An 18,402-nucleotide genomic window follows, 5' to 3' on the forward strand; every position below is an offset into this window, starting at 1 on the left:
GTATAGGGGAGAGAGTGCTCCAAATGCTTTATCAGCTTTGTGAAGCATTTCAAGTGGTAGTCTGCCAATTACTGGAGCCTGGCATTTTGCTTTGCCTTCAGTGCAGCTCTGACAATTTCCTTTAGTACTTTGATTCTTAAGCATATGCTACTTGGTGAAATGATTGAATGTTGACTTATTCTTTTTCGGTACCAAAACCCAAAACCAAACCCGCTGCCATTAAATTGATGCCAACTCATATTGACATTACAGGACAGGGTGGGACTTCCCTTGTGAGGTTCTGAGACCAACTGTTGGCTAGAGTGGAAACACTCATCTTACTGCCTTAGAATGGTGGGTGGTTTCAAACTGCAGGCCTGTACCACAGCCTAAAATGTAACCACTACACCTACAGAAACTCCGTATTTTTAGTAAAGTGACTCTTTTTATATTCCAACCATTTTCTGTTGATGCTTCCTGCATCGCTCAATATTTTGCCCATAGACTCTTTCAATATTGTAACTTGAAGCTTGCATTTTTTCGCTCACTTCTTTCAACTGCATATGGTGAGCACGTTCTTTTTGACCTTCTAACTTCAAGCCTTCACATGTCTTTTATTATAATACTTTACTCTCTTTTCTTGAGTTGTCTTTTGAAACTTTCTCTTCATCTTTTCTACTTCATCATTTCTTCTATTTGTTTTAACATTCTGGGATGAAGAAGTAGTTTCAGCGTCTCATCTGACATCCATTTTGCTGTTTTCTATATTCCATATGTGATGTTCTTGATGTCATCCCCCAGCTCATCCGGTCTTCTGTTATGAGTTTTCAATGAGTAAGTCTATCCTTGAGGTGTTCTAAAAATTCGAGAGAGATATGTTCCCAGTTGTATTTTTGGTCTCAAAGACTTTTTAAATTTTATACAGCTTCAACCTAAACTTGCATATGAACAACTGGTGATTGGTTCTGTAGTCAGCCCTGCCTTATTTTGGTTACTGATATTGAGCTGCTCCATCATCTGTTGGCAAAGATGTAGTCAATTTGCTTCCTGTACATTTCATCTGGTGATATTCATCTGTATAGGATGTATAGCCTTGTCAAAAAATGGTATTTGCAATAAAGAAGTCATCGCTCTCACAAAATTCTATCATAAAAATCGAAAGCTTGCTTTTTGGATTTTGAGTTTCTGCTCTTACCCCTACTTGCTCTCAACAATATGTTTGTTTGTTTGTTTGTTTGTTTTGGGTATTCTGATGCCTGTTAGCTGATCCCACTGTCACGTCATAATTTCACAAGCTGGTGTGCTTTTCCCATGTGGGCTTGTTGCTTCTCTGCTAGATGGCTGTTTGTTTAACTTCAAACATTTAAGACCCCAGATTCCATATCTTTTGATAGCCGGGCACCATCAGCTTTCTCCAACATGTTTGCTTATACAACATTTTGTCTTCAGTGATCTTGTTGGGAGGGTGAGCATCACAGAATACCAGGTTGTTGGAAAACATTTTTCTTGCATTGAGGCAGGGCTTGAGCAGAAGCCCAAAGTCCATCCACTACCTCAATGTATTTCCATATAAATCTATAGACATAGACCAATACCTCTATTTTTATGAATTGATGTATTTACATATGTGCACACCTATGCTTATATATCTATCCGTACCTTTGTTAGATCATTCCTCTGTTTCCTTTTACCTTCCTCCTGCCCTACCATCATGCTTGCCCTTCTGCCTCTTAGCAATTCCTTTCAGCTAGATAACTGCTGCTCCAACACCCCCAGGATCTCCACATCCTCCTCATTGTTGACTTTAATTCCCTAGTTATTATCCTGTCTATGGCGTTGTTTGCTTACAGCTCCCTTGCCCCATCTCCTCCTCCTCCCAAGTCACTCCAAACCATCGGTCCTCAAGCTTGCTCCCCATGACTATCTTATTTAGGTAGGCAAATCAGCAATCAGGGAGACAAAACAAAAGATTGTATAAAAAGAGAGAAAAGAGAAAAAAAACCAAACTAGCCAAAAAACCCCAAAGCATACATAATTTCAGGTTTTCACTGATCTTTCTGATTATCTTCCCACTGGTCCTGGGGGTTCTGGGAACTGGCCCTCCTAGCTTGAAGCCTATTGTGGAGGTTCCTCAGGGGCTTTGTGGCTTTGCTTTGCTTCCATTGCTGATCAGTTATGTTCCTTCTTGTTTGGACCAGCTGTGGGAGGTTCAGACCAAACTTCACTGTTCCAGATATAGATTTAAAATATCAAGTCTCCTCCCCTCTACCACTCATTTTAATTTTAATAGTATATGTCATACTCATTAAAATTACTCGTGTCTAATAAACTATAATTTTATAGTGATTGATTTTTATCACATAAATAAAGTAAATATCAAGAGAAAATACATTATTTGGTGAGTAAATTATGAAATTGTATATTATACTACATTCAGGTTTTAATGCAATGCTATGAAAAATTTCTAAATTTGAGTATATTTTACAGTTTGATTCAATGATTTCTGACTATTGAAGAATTCAGTACATTTTAATAGCTCTAAAAAATGGCCTTAATATCAATATTGTCTCAACAATTCTCTTTTGACAACCGATATTAGAAAAATTTTCTAGATTTCCAGCTGTGTTTCTGAAATTGTTTTCACTCGCTCTAAGATAGGGATAATTTATTTCATTTAGCTGACAGTAGCAGGGGACCTTAATTTTTGATATTTTATTAGTGTGGAAGTTGGTATATATCAGCATATTATAATTTATTCACAATAAGTCTTTTAATTGAATGGCATAAATATATTTATGAGTTAGACAATATTCTCTATGGAGAGTAGAAATGAAATGGAAGTCAGTAAGAAGTCTGTGACAAGAGAATGTAAAAATCTTTCTGGGAAGTCAGGAAGTGTTATAGATGTGTCTTATACTAGAAAATATTACATAAAAAGGAATAGCAGATAATAAATCTGGGGAAAAGCAGTTAAGAGTAAGTAGGAAATGAATACCAAAAGTGAAAATATTAGAAATATTTTTAACCTATTAGATTATAAAATTCTATAACTATAAAATTTCCCTCCAATTTGAAGACCATTATGTAAACCTTAATAATAACTCAGTAGATGTATATAAAAGAATAACAAAACCAAAAAAAGCAGTAGCTTTTCAATACCTAAAAATATAACTAATTAGAAAATTCAATTGAAACAATATAATCCCTAATAATAGTATAATCTAAACAAGAGTACAAATTAAACATGTTATGCTTAATAAATTATGCTGTGACTGAAGTTTCTAGGTGTTCCATTGTACAGACTTACAGTTTAAATATGTTTTTATCACTGTTAAAAAGTAGGCTTTGCAAAGAATGATAAAAGATTCAATTTGGAAGAATATATCCATATAATTAATATCTAAAAATTAAAAAATAAAAATATATGAAATGCCATAATTTAGTTTTATAGATTGAATTGTGTACATCCCAACTAAGTTTTGGAGCTGTAAGCAGTATGTAATGTAATGCAATGCAAAGCAATATAATATAATCAGCTCCCATAATACAATGTTATGCCATGTTCAGGAAGCCTAGCACTTGTCTCTCAGCTTGTCTGCTGTGGTGACTTGTATATTGCTGTAATGCTGGAAGCGATGTCACTGGCGTTTCAAATACCAGCCAGGTTGCCCAAAGTGAATAGATTTCAGCAGAGCTTACAGACTAATCACAGACTATGAAGGAATAGGCTGTCCACTTCAGGAGAATTGGCCACTGAAAACCTGAGGGATAATAGCAGAAGAAGCCAGATACAGAAAACCTCGTGCATTACAGTGAAACATTATCAGAGATGATGCCAGAAGATGAGGCCCTCAAGTCTGAATAGCACCTAAAATATCATTATGAAAGAGCTGCGTTTTCAAAGCAGAGTCAACGGTAATGAAATGGATGGAGTAGTCTTTATGATCTTCAACTGAGGAGAGAGCTTGATTCCAAATGAGAATAAACAGTTGCAAACTTCTAATAAAAGTTGTCACTTGGAATGTACAAATTAGGAATCTACAAAAACTGGAAGTCATCAAAAAGAAAATGATATGCATAAAGTTTGCTATTCTAAGGTGTTAGTGAGCTGACACAAAACTTGGTAGAGGGACAGCTAAGAGAAAGACCCAGGGCAATGCGGATTGACAAAGTGGCTGCAACCATGGGGTTTAAACACAAGAACAATAGTGAGACAGCTCCAGGTCTGAGCAGTTTTCATTCTGCTGTGCATTGGGTGGCTATGAGTCAGAACCAACGCTGTGGCAACCAACAATAACAACAACCTGTGTAGGGAGTGTATGACAGTTCCTTCTGTGTTATAAAATTAGCACATTAGACACAGAGAAAAATACACACTGACAGATGTCATTTGTGGATCATCCATAAGCATTGGAACCAAGGAATGCCAGAGCTACTGATAAGAAAGGAATCACCATGACAAAGTCAATGACTTGAATTGTTAACTTCCTAAACTCTGAGAAATAATTTCTGTTCTTTAAAGCTAGCCTCTTTTAGTATGTACCACAAGGGAATACTGTGGGCTTTAAAACCAGGAAAGATGTGCATCAGGGTTGTATCCTCTTGCTATACTTATTAAATCTGTATGTTGAGCAAATAATCAGAGACACTGCTTGTGTTAGTCCGGGCAGATTAAAGAAACAAATTCATAGACACTCCTATGTGCATAAGAAAGAGCTTTACATAAAGAGTAATTTTATATTAAGAAAATATCCCAGCCCAATCCAGATCAAGTCCATATATCCAATATTAGACCATATGACCGATAACCAGTCTGCAAATTCCTCTTCAGACTCACACAACACATGCAATGATGCAGAGTGCAAGACAATCACAGGTCAGTGGGTGGAAAGTCTTGTGGATCCAGTGTTGGTGGAAGCATCTCAGTGCTGGCGTGGGGTCTCCACATGGCTGCTCCAGCTCCAGGGCTCTGGCTCCATCAGCATAGGTTCATGTGGTTTGTCAGCACGAATGTCTCAAAGGGAAAGAATGTGTCTGGCGTCCAGTGAGCTATTTATCTTCTTAGCACCTCCAAATAAGGTCATCAAGCTGTGAACTGATTGACAGGATAGACTCCACCCCTTTCTCAAGTTGAGAGTAGATTATATAACTGCCACACTGGTGTACCTGAAGAAGAATGTGGCATCAAGATTGAAGGAAGAATTATTAACAAAGCAAGGAAGACTTGAAAGACTTGCTGATGAACATGAAGGATTGCAGCCTTCATTGTGGATTTCAACTCCTTGTACAGACCAAAATCCTCAGGACGGGGCCAGTAAAACCACCAGTATCAGGATAAATGAAGAAAGGTTTGAGATTGTCAAGGATTTTTTTTTTGGCTTGGATCCACAATTAATGCTAATTAAATCATCAATCAGGTAATCAAAAGATAAGTTGCATTAGTTAAATCAGTGGCACAAGGCCCCTTAATAGTGTTGAAAAACAAGGGTTTCTTTGCGACTAATGTGCACCTGACCTAAGCCATGGTATTTTCAATTGCTTCATATGCATGTGAAAATTGGACATTGAATAAAAAAATAAATAAGACTAAGAATAATTAATGAAATTTGAATTGTGGTCCTGGAAAACATTGAATGTATTATGGACTGCTAAAAGAAAAAAAAAATCATAAGTCTTGGGCAAAATAGGGCCAGAGTGTTTCTTGTAGGCAAAGATGGTGTGAAGTCTTACATACTTTGGACATATCAGGAGATACAACTCCCTGCAGAAGGATGTCATGTTTAGTAAAGCACAGGGGTAGTGACAGAGGGGAAGGTCCTTAAGGAAATGGATTGACACCACTTCTGACACAATGGGCTCAAGAATAGGAACAATTGTGAAGATGCTGCAGGACTGGGCAATGTTTCTGATCTGTTGAGCAAAAGGTTGCTATGGGTTGGAACCAAACTCATGACACCTAACAACAGTAAGAACACAGCAGAACTAAAATATGATGAGAGTAAGCAATATATTATAGTGCAGATGAGCAAAGAGCCTTCCTACTATCACTATGAAAACTTACAAACCAGAAGAATAAATGAAGAAACTAGAAAATAAGCATGCTTTGATGGGAACTTAATTCAAATAAAATAAATATTTAATTTTAAAGAACAAGATTTTAATTACTAAATGTTATATTGTCTTGTCACTGAAATTCTTACTACGTCAATCAACCTTACTTTGTCACAACCAAAATTCTAAGAAAAATCTTACTAGATTTGAATAAAATAAATACTTACAAACATAAAAACACACACAATCACACACATTTCTATATCAAGAAAATATTAAACACAATTGAAAAGCAAAGGACAAAGGAAAGATTGTCAACACCTGCGACAGATGTATCACCAATGATAAAGAACAATGAATCACAAATGGGAAGAAAAAAATAAAATTTTGATAGATATAAAAATTCTTAAAGAGAATCAAAAGGTATGGTAATATAAATTAGCATGAAAGAAATGAAGTTCTACTTAGAAAGTTATCAAAAAATGGAAATAATATTCAGTTTAAATATATATTTAATGATATGTTATTGTGTTTTAAATTTTATTTTATTAAAAGATTATTTTATTGGGGGCTCTTTCAACTCTTATAACAATCCATACATCAATTGTATCAAACATATTTGTACATATGTTGCCATTACTATTATTTTCTAAAGATTTACTTTCTATTCAGCCTTTAGTATCAGCTCCTCTTTTTTCCAACTCTCTCCCCACCGCTGTGACCTGTTGATAAATTATAAATTATTATTGTTTTCATATCTTACACTAACTGTTGTCTCCCTTCCCGCATGGTTTCTGGATTTCGTGCCCTCATTGGGGTCTGGGGGTGTGGTTATGTGTCCATCCTTGTTGTTGGTTCCACTCCCTACCCCTCCTCTCCCCACCTTCCCCCTACCCTCCTGGGTTGCTACTCCCATTCCTGTTCCTGGTTTCCCTGTGTCCTGACCTCTTATCTCTTACCTTTGCCTGTGCACATGATCCGGTCTAGTCTGCAGTGAAAGGCAGGACTGAGGTCATGATAGTGGGGGGGTGAGGAAGCCTCAAGGAACCAGAGGAATAACAAAATCTAGTATGCATAAAGTTAGTGATAAATCCGTGTTCAAATTTATTACTGCTGAGACTATAAATTGAAAGACCTTCCTAGGAGTCATTTTTCCCAAGTATTTAGTAGAAGTGAGTGTATTATTTGATTTCCTAATTCCTCATCTAAGGAATTTATCTTGAGGAATTAATTGGGAAAATAAATAAATTTATATGTAAATTGTTATTCACCATATAATTTATCATACTAAAAAAGTAGAATTACCTGAATATTTCAATTAGAAATGCTTTACACAAGCATAGATGTATATTTTGAACTAATTGCTCTTTGGTGTTCTTCTTAATACACAGTTTACATCATAGCCATTAAAACATGTTTTATAGAAAGAAAGCTGATGGTGTCCGACTATCAAAAGATATAGCATCTGGGGTCTTAAAGGCTTGAAGGTAATCAAATGGCCATCTAGCTCAGAAGCAGCAAAGCCCACATGGAAGAAGCCCACCAGCCTGTGTGATCACAAAGTGTCGAAGGGAGCAGTTATCAGGCATCATCAGAACAAAAAATCATATCATAGTGAATGAGGGGGGAGTATGGAGTGGAGAGCCAAAGCCCATTTGTAAGCTGCTGAACATCCCCTTACAGAAGGGTCTTGGGGAGGAGACTAGCCAGTCGGTGCGATGTAGCAACGATGAAACATACAACTTTCCTCTAGTTCTTAAATGCTTCCTCCTCCCCCACTATCATGATCTCAATTCTACCTTACAAATCTGACTAGACCAGAGGATGTACACTGGTACAGATAGGAACTGGAAACACAGGGAATCCAGGGCAGATGATCCCTTCAGGACCAATGGTGCGAGTGGCGATATTGGGAGGGTGGAGGGAGGTTGGGTTGGAAAGGGGAAGCGATTACAAGGGTCTACATGTGACCTTCTCCCTGGGGGACGGACAACAAAAATGGTGGGTTAAGGGAGACGTCGGACAGGGCAAGATATGACAAAATAATAATTTATAAATTATCAAGGGTTCATGAGGAAGAGGGGAGGGGGGAGGGACGGGAAAAACGGAGGAGCTGATGCCAGGGTCTTAGGTGGAGAGCAAATGTTTTGTGAATGATGAGGGCAATGAATGTACAAATGTGCTTTACACAATTAATGTATGTATGGATTGTGATAAGAGTTGTATGAGTCCCTAATAAAGCGATTTAAAAAATGTTTTACAGAAATATATAGTAACATAAATGTTCCATATATATTTATAAAGAGTAAAACATAGATTCATATAATATGGAATATTTAATTCTATTAAATCATATATTCCCTTAAATCTTTCTCAGGAGTGTTTTGTGTAAAATATACATAAACAGAACTTTGAATTTCATATATGTGTGGATAGGGGGAACTGGTCTTACTAGTGACTGGCTTCAGATAAAACTACATTATTACTAAATTAACTACTTTGTATTTAGAGCAAATTTGTAGATGCAGAACATTTTTGATTTACATAGTATTTGACATTTATAAAGTCTTTTTTAACAATAAGATATTAATATGATCATAGTTCAAAATGATGTAATGTTAAAATGTGTGTGGATATTTAATAGAAAAATTTGGAAACCTGACTTAATAAGAATGTTATTATTGCTTAATTTACAAATTGTTTTATTATAGTCACCTGCCACTGTTTCTTAATATCTTCTAGGTTTTAGAGACAATATGGGAAGTGCCCTGCAAACATCATACCATGCTCTGATGTTTTAACATCTAAGACACTAATTAGTTGGCTATGTAGGTATCTACAGGAAAATTTGGCAAAACCAAATACTGCAGGAAATGGTCCAGCTGACTCAGTAGGTGAACATTCTTCCATTTGGCTTATATCTAAACTGATTATTATGAGCACGCAGTCTACTTTATTTTTCTGCTATGGTTATAAATGAAATATTAATGATGTATCCTTTCTATTGTGCCTATTCACAAGAATTCAAAATTTCAAAAACCACATGAAGCTGAAAAAAAAATAGAAGTAAAGGGAAAAAAGTAAATGTGCTGATTTGTTTTCTTTTCTTCCGTATGAACATATTTTTTTATTTATTGAATTAACAGATGAGTTCATTTATTTGGCACTCTTAGGAATCTATCTTACTTTTGACTAGACTCAGAGGTAGAGCTCTCAGAGAGGAGAGCCTTCATCTCAGCGATCTGTTTCTGACGTTTGTCTTCGGCCTCCATTCTCTGGGCCCAAACGTGGCATTTTCGACAGCCTCCCACTTATTTCCTTTGGTGCCACGTTTCTTGGGAGCAACGCTTTTGCTGGCGTTTGTGTTGCTCAGCACATGGAGTCCCAGGCGCTGATGTTGGGTGCTTTCCTCTTTGGATTCTGGCCTCCTTTGTCCAGGGCTTTCTCACAATTCGTTGCAGACATCGTCTTCTTTAGAGATGGAAGAGTTCAGATTCTGCTTGCTCTTTGGGGTCTAGCTCCGAGGCATCGTTGTTTCAATCAGTCCTGGGATATAGTTCACAATAGCCAAGTTGAGGATGCCCACATTGACATCCACAATGCGACCGTGGACAGATTTGTGCTTTCTCTATCCCCCGGTCTCCTTAGTCTGTAGTAGGCGTGCCCCTTTCTTACCCAGTAGCAGGTAGGCATGGGTGTGGGTCAAGACATGCTGCTTCATGGGAAAACCTTGCTTGTCATTCCCACCATTCATGTAATCAACATAACCCTTCTATTCATCAACCCAGTGTAACGATGGCAACTTCTCTGATGAGTTGCTTCTCATGAGAGAGGTGTGAAGTTTGCACTCATAGTTCACTATTGTGTTCACTTCAATGAGTTTCTGACAGCTAGACGGTGGGAAGGAGATGTTCAGTTTCATGGTGAAGCAGTTGATTGTCTACAAGACACCATTAAAAAGAAGCCCCTATTTATTGATTTTTTAGCAAATTTTATTGTAAATACGGTGGAGCTTTACCTTTGAGATCATCAGCTTTGCATTCAACAGTTTAAATTATGAATCAACCCCCCCAGTAATCTGCCCTTCACTAGTTCCTTGACCTCTCCTTCCTCTCGCGCACTTCTCTCTTGCATGTCACCCCAGGGTGAACAACCTGTGAACAGCCTAGCCCATTGCTTTATCACCCCTCCTTAGATTCCACTTTTGGCAGTTTGCAAAGTCTATTCTCTTTGCTGTGAAAGTCTTTATTTATCTACTTTTCCACTTTATAACAGTGGCCTCATATATTTGTCTTGTGCTTAGCTAATGTCACTCAGGGCAATTAATTAATGTTTTCCAGGTGCATTCATGCCTTGAGCTACTTCATCTTTTCCTCCTTGTTTTTCAGGAATGCAGAGTCTTCCATTGCGTGTAAGTACCAAAGTTTCTTAGCCAGTCTTCTACCAATGGACACCTTTTTGCTACTGTGAACTGTGCTTCGCTGAACATAAATGTGCATATGTCTGTTCCTGTTATGATCCTATCTTCCTCAGGATACATATCCAGAAGACATATTGCTGGGTCATATGAAATTTTGATTTCCATTTGTTTGATTTTGCAGCATATCATGTTCCACAGAGATTATACATATTTGCAACCCTAACAGCATTTTATGAAGGTTCCAATTCTTCTGTTGCCTTCCATTGTCAGGGTAAATTGCTCTCATTGTTGTTTTAATTTGCATCTTTCAGCTGACTAGTGATTTTGAGAATTTCTTCTTGTTTATTGGACATTGGATGTCTTCTTTAGTGAACTGTCTGTTCATTTCCTTTGTCCACTTTTTAATTGATTTCTTCATTTTCTTGAAGTAGTGTTGTAGTTTTCAATAGATTTTCAAGATTAGTCCTTTGTCCATTGTGTCATTCTCTAAAGTTTTGTCTTACTGTGTCTCACTCTTTTTACTTTTTTTTATTAATGTAACTAAGGGGTTTCCTCTGAATTTAATGTATTTCTATAGTACAGCCAAGAGAGGTACACATACATCGACGGTTATCAGCTAGATGCAAAGCAAGTCTCTTGATGCACTTAAGGGTCTTCTTTCTAGTAAGTCCCAGTCACCTATTTTTACATCTTGTGTGTGTGTTTCCTTTGTTATATTTGATAGTGGTTTCCCATAAATCCCTTGATGAACATCTTTTTAATTATGAGAGTTGCATTGATGAGTAATGATTAATTGTTCAATGGTTCACCCAAGATTCATTTAGCATTCCAGTTAATTTCAGTACAAAGTATAACATGTTTGTTTGTTTACTAATGAAGCATTTCTTCTGTGTTTCCATTATGAATCTTATCACTTATATTATGCATTATGTGTTATCAATGTATCAGAGTACATAATGATTACAGTTTTTGTTTTTGTTGTTCTGCACTAGAGTTTAACACATTGAAGATTTGGTCTGTCCACATACTACTACTCAACATTAGTTGGTGGTTTAGGGTTTCTGTGAGGTCCAACAGAATTAAAGTTATTTAGTCGCAAAGAGGAAAAAATAATCGTATGAAACAACCAGTCAATGAATCAACATAAAAACAATAGTTTAACCAGAGTAAAATAACATGCTTTTACAATAACTTGTTTAAGTTAAATTTCGCCTATTACCATTTAAAATGAAAGAATTCCATTTGTTTAAATATTTTACTTAACATAAAACCAAAGAAGTAAAATTCTTTAGATAATTTCAGCTATCAATAATAGCAGAAATAGTATTCCACCTCTTCAGAATAAAAATTTTAAATTGCTTTCAAAAGTCAAGAAGAAATAAGCTTTATTTGAAATTGTTGATTTTTTTAACGAATTGGTCGTTTTTAAAATAAGAATTAATTACATATTCAGAGAAATCATAATAAAGTATTATAAGTCTAACTTCTGCTTAGTACTTAAGACTACAAAAACCAATATGTACTTTTTAAAAATAATTTTATTGGGGGCTGTACAACTCATCACAATCCATCCATCCATCCATTGTATCAAGCACATTTACACATTTGTTGCCATCATCATTCTCAAAACATTTGCTTTCTGCTTGAGCCCTTGGTATCAGCTCCTCATTTTTCCCCTTCCTCCCCGCTCCCCCCTCCCGCCTCCCTCATGAACTTTTGATAATTTATAAATTATTATTATTTTGTCATATCTTATACCATCCGACATCTCCCTTCACCCATTTCACCGCTGTCCACCCAGGAAGGAGGTTATATGTAGATCCTTTACAATATCTTCCAGCAAGCAAGCTTGTGTAATTTGCATATTAATAAGTCCCCCTCAAAACCTAATGTAACATTCTTCCAATAATATTTTCTTTACTTTTTTGTTTTTGAGAGGATACAACCCTAACAAGAACTTTTCCTGATTTTAAAATCTGCAGTATTCCCGTGTTGTCTTTGAAGGACTGCCTCTTGATTTATGTATATGTTCTGCTTCTGCACAATTAAGTGCTCTGGAATTCACAATATTTTTCATGTTATCCATAGTTTGTTATGGTCCACACAGTCTAATGTCTTTGCTTAGTCAATAAAACACGAGTTAACATCTTTATTGTGTTTTCTGCTTTGAGTCAAGATCCATTTTATATAATAAATTAAATTCCTTGTTCCAAGCCCTCTTCTGATTCTTGTTTGATTTTCTGGCAGCTCCCAGTTGATGAACTGTAGGGATAATCCTAATTGATTTATATTTCGCAAAATTTTACTTGCATGTGGTATGAATAATGCTGTTTGATATTTTCTGCATTCAGTTGGGTCACCCTTCTGTGCAACAGGAACAAATATGGATCTCTTTCAGTTGAGGTCAGACAGTTGTCTTCCAATTGTGTTTGTTTATTTATTTATTTATTTTTGAATAGCCAAATGAGTGCTTCAAGTGTATCATCAGTTTGTTGAAATATTTCTGTTGGTTTCCTATAAATTCCTGGAGCCTTGATTTTTGCTAATGCCTTCAGTACTGTGTGGGCTTTCTCCTTTAGTACCATAGGCTTTTTTTTTCTTTTTTTTTTTTAACATCTGCTACCTCTGGAAGTGGTTATATGTTGAGCAGGCTTTTGCTTTGTTTTGTTTTTCATACAGTGACTGTGTATTCCTTCCATCTTTTTTCCTTTTTTTTTTAATCCTTCTTGCATCATTCAATATTTTGCCCATAGACACTTTCAGCATTACAATTCTAGGCTTTCGCCCCCCCTACACTTTGTTCAGTTTGGCATATGCTGAGTACATTCTTTTTATTTTTCTTATTTTATTAAAAGATCATTTTATTAGGGGCTCTTTCAGCTCTTATAACAATCCATACATCAATTGTATCAAGCATATTTGTACATATGCTGCCATCATTCTTTTCTATGCATTTACTTTTTATTGACCGCTTGGTATCAACACTTTTTCCCCTCCCACCCCATCACCCATCCTCATGACCCCTTGATAAATTATAAATTATTATTATTTTCATATTTTATACCAACCACTGTCTTCCTTCCCCACAGTTTCTGTTGTTCATCCCCCTGCTGAGTGTGTGTGTGTGTGTGTTTATGTGTCAATCATTGCAATTGGTTCCCTCTTCCTCCCCTTCCTCTCTCTACCTTCCCCCTACCCTTCTAGTATTGCTACCCTCATTCCTGTGTCCTGAGCTCTTATCTCTTATCTGTGCTTATGCACATGCTCCAGTCTAGCCCTCAGTGAATGGCAGGACTAGGGTCAAGATAGTGGGCGGTGAGGAAGCCTCAAGGAACCAGAGAAATAATGTGTGTTTCATCAGTGCTATACCGTGTCCTGCTGGACTCATCCCTTCCTTGTGACCCTTCTATGAGGGGATATCCAATTCTCTTTTGATGGGTTTTGGGTCTCTGCTCTGACCCCCCTCAATCTCAACAATATGGTTTTTGTTTGTTTGATTGATTGCATCTTTATTTGTTTGTTTGTTTGGGGTCTTCTGATGGCTGTTACCTGATCCCATCGACCTCATGATCTCACACTCTGATGTGCTTCTTCCATGTGGGCTTGTTGCTTCTGTGCTAGATGACCTCTTGTTTAACTTCAAGCCTTTAAAACCCCAGGTGCTGTTTCTTTTGATAGCCGGTCAACATCAGTTTTCTTCACATTTGCTATGCACCATTTTGTCTTCAGCAATTGTGTCGGGACCGTGAGTATCACCGAATTCTTGGTTGTTAGAACAATTTTTCTTGCATTGAGGCAGGGCTTGAGCAGAGGCCCAAAGTCCATCCACTACCTCAGTGTATTGTCATATAATTATACATACCTATGCCAATAGCTCTATTTTTATGAATTAATGTATTTAAATATTTCTACTACCTCAGTGCATTGCCATATAAATATATATACCTATGCCAATACCTCTATTTTTATGAATTAATGTATTTAAATATTTCTACTACCTCAGTGTATTGCCATATAAAGATATAAACCTATGCCAATACCTCCATTTTTATGAATTCATGTATTTACATATGTACACACCTATGTTTATACCTAAATCTTTCCTCTGCTGCCTTTAACCTTCTTCATGCCCCACCATCATGCTTGCCCTTCTTCTGCCTTTTAGTAATTCCTCTCAGCTCGATTGCTCCGACTTCCCCAGGATCTCTACATCCTCCTCATTGTTGATTTTAATTTCCTAGTTGTTCCCCTATCTATGGCATTGTTTGCTCACCTCTCCCTTGCCCCACCTCCTCCTCCCCACAATTCCCTCTGCAACTGTCTGTCTGATTGCTTTCTCTTCCAGCTTGCTTCTCATGCCTATATTACGTAGGTAGGCAAACCAACCATAAGAGACCAAACAAAAGATTGAAGAAAAAGAGAGGGGGGGGAAAAAAGATAATAACTTGAAAGAAAAAAAAAAGCACCCATAATTCCAGGCCAGTTCACTGACCTTTATGACTTTTTCCCACTGGTCCTGGGGGAATTCTGGGAGCTGACCCCTCCTAACCTGAAGTCTATTTGGGGGCCTCCTCAGGGCTTTTGTGGCTTGGCTTTGCTCCTGTTGCCGATCTGTTAAGTTCCCTTCTTAGTTTGCCCCACTCTGGGGGAGTTCAGACCAAAACTCACTTCCCTCTTTGTGTTCCCTGTATTGTCCGCTGTCCTGGTATGCTCAGTGAGGGGACATCATGTCTTCAATCACGTCTTAAGCTGTTGTCAGCCCCACAGTCCTCTCCGTGCCTTGGCAGCTCGGTGTAGGGATGTCATCCTTCAGGCTCGGTGGGCCGATATGGGGTCTAGACCATCCCTCTCTCTTTTTCCTTCTTGGTTTGCTTCCGTAGGTTTCGTGTTGTCTTCGTAGCACATACATCTAGGAAGGGGGTGAGCTAGGCTCTATTTGGGGCCGACCCTGTAGCCCACTTTTTTCATGTGTCGTTCCACGTGGCTACATTGCCCTCAAAGTTTGGCGGGGTCTTCATGAGCACTCCCAATTCTGTGAGATAGAACCACTACTCTCCCCCTGGGTGGGTTAGTGCCCTGTCTCCTCCATGCCCCCACTCCCCACCATCATCTCCCTTTTTGTTCCCTCCCTTGTACTCCTTTTCTCCTTCTTTGTGTTGTAATAATATGTACTTCCTTGGGTTTGTACACCCAACTGCCTGTACCTCAACTGTATATTGTGAAGTAAGTGGCTTTTCCTCTATACCTACAGCGCTGATTACACTTACTTCAGGGGATTCATATTGTGCTTGTCCTTTTGTGACTGGCTAACTTCACTTAGCAGAGTTTCCTCCAACTCTTCCCATGAAACTCTGTGCTTCATGTGATGGTCAGTGATTTTTAGTGATGTGTAGTGCTCCACTGCGTGTATGTGCCAGAGTCTTCCTCATCCACTCATCCATCAATGGAAATGTAGACTGCTTCTAATTTTTTGTGATTATCAATTGCATCACAATAAACAATGGAACTCAGACAACTGGCCGTGGTTTATTTGTTTCCTCTTCTGGGTGTATGCCCAGGAGAGGTTAGCTGGGTCATAAGGAAGCTCACTTTCCAGTTGCTTTAAATATGGCCAGATCATTTTCCACAGTGGCTGTATATATCTTCAAGACCACCAGCAGTGGAGGAGAATTCCTATCTTGCCACATCCTTTCCAACATGTGTTGCTCTCTGATTTTCTGCTTTGGGCTCTCCTCCAGGGTGTTAGTTGATATTTCCTGGTTGTTTTAATTTGCATTCCTCTGATGGCTAATGATCGATAGCATTTTGTCATATGTTTAGGTCTTTTGCCCACTTCGGCTGAGTATATTATTATTTGAGGTTTTCTAACTCCAGGTCTTTGCACGATTTGTTATAATACTTTTCTTTGTCTTCTTGAGCTGCCCTCCAAAATTTCCTGTTCAGTTTTTTTAACTTCATCATTTCCCTCATTTGCCTGAGGTACTACAATATCAAGAGCAGGTGTCAGAGTCTCTGGTATCCACTTTGCTTTTTTCTTTCATTCCTGTTTTTAATGACCTTTTCTTTCTTTATATATAATGTTCTTGATATTATCCCACCGATGCATCAGGTCTTCTACCATTAGTATTTAATAAGTGAAATCTGTTCTTCAACTGTACAAATTCAGGTGGGATTCACTCAAAGTTATACTTTGGGTCTCATGAACTTGTTTAAATTTTCTTCAATTTCAAATGGAATTTATAGATGAATTAATAGATGGTCTGTTTCCCAGTCAGTGCCTGGACTTGGTTTTTTAAGTTGATCTTTATCTCCATTATCTTCCATAAATGTAGTCAATTTAATTTATAATTATTCCATTTCGAGAAGTCCGCATGTATAATCCCTGTTTATCTTTTTGGAAAAATGTATTTGCAATGAAGAAGTCATTAGTCTTGCAATATTCTATCATGAGATCACCAGCTTCATTTCTATCACCAATTACTTTTCCTTCCACTTTGTTTTCAACTTTTGGATTCAAAACACCAGTAATTATCGATGCGTTTTGATTGCATATATTTGATCAATTTCAAATAGAAAAATTTGGTAGAACTCTTCAAGTTCTTCATCACGAGCATTAGTGGTTAGTGGTCGGTGGGTAAATTCAGATAATAGTTGTATTAACTTGATTTTCTTGTATACATGTAGCTATTACCTTATCATACACAGGATGGGACTTCAAGATAGGTATTGAAATGTTCTTTTTAAAAATAAATGCTATGCCAGTCCTCTTGTATCTGTTATTCTGGGCATAATAAACTATATGATTTTCTGATTCAAAATAGCAAATAACAATACATTTCTAAAGATTCAAAGTCATAGAAATCCAAAGAATCAATTCTACCTTGTCCTTCAGAGTTTGTGAGTCCAAATTGACGCCATGACAGTGAATTTGAGTTCAGTGCATTTTGTTAGGTGCCATGAAGCCAGTTCCAATTCCTATCAAATTTTATATGACCCATCTCATTTTTGATTACCCTTAAATTTTCTTGATTCTTGCTTTCTACATCAATTAATATTTTACTGATATTTAGAATTTATCATCTCATTTGAATCAAAAGTGAAGATACATACCATTTCATCTCTAAATAACTCACATAATATGAAGCTAGTCCCTAGAATTATTTGAATATTTCTCATACAAGGCCCAGAAGTGCAATCCATAAAAGAAGACTCTATAAATTTGACTTCATTAAAATCATCATTATTATTTTTTCCTCCATGAGTGAGATAGTTAAAGATTATTGTTTCAAACTGGCCGATAAACACATCTGGGGTGAATTGAAGGGTGGAGAGATAAATGGCTCAGTGAGCCTTGCATTTTGAGTTCTTAGGTCTCTTGTTTTCTGATGGTCAAACCAGGGTGCAGCTGTCTTAGCCAGTTCCCTGCTTCAGCTTTCAAGGTTCACTTCCTGCAGTACATCTCTGAGGAGAAGTCGCATGGACCTACCCTGATGTAGCCCTGGTGCTGGAGCAGCCGTGTGGAGACCCCTGCCAGTGCTGAGATGCTTACACATTCACTGACTCGGCTTTCAAGGTTCACTTCCTGCAGTACATCTCTGAGGAGAAGTCGCATGGACCTACCCTGATGTAGCCCTGGTGCTGGAGCAGTCCCGTGGAGACCCCTGCCAGCGCTGAGATGCTTACATGCTCACTGATTTGGCTTTCCTCCTGCAGTCAGCATCATTGTGTGTGTTTTGTGAGATTGGGGAGGACTTTGTAGATTAGTGTCAGACATATGGGCTAATGTTGGATTTATGGGCTTGGACAGCACTGGGTTGGGATGCTTTCTTAATGTACATTTACCCTTTATATAAAACTCTCTCATATACATATGACTTTCTGTGGATTTGTTTCACTAGTTTACCCAAACTAACACATGAGTGTCTATGAAGTTGTTTCTCTAGTCTAGCCAG

The sequence above is a fragment of the Echinops telfairi genome, unplaced genomic scaffold (assembly GCF_000313985.2).
Source record: "Echinops telfairi isolate 266 unplaced genomic scaffold, ASM31398v2 ScPeMD7_21;HRSCAF=78, whole genome shotgun sequence".
Classification (NCBI taxonomy): Eukaryota; Metazoa; Chordata; class Mammalia; order Afrosoricida; family Tenrecidae; genus Echinops; species Echinops telfairi.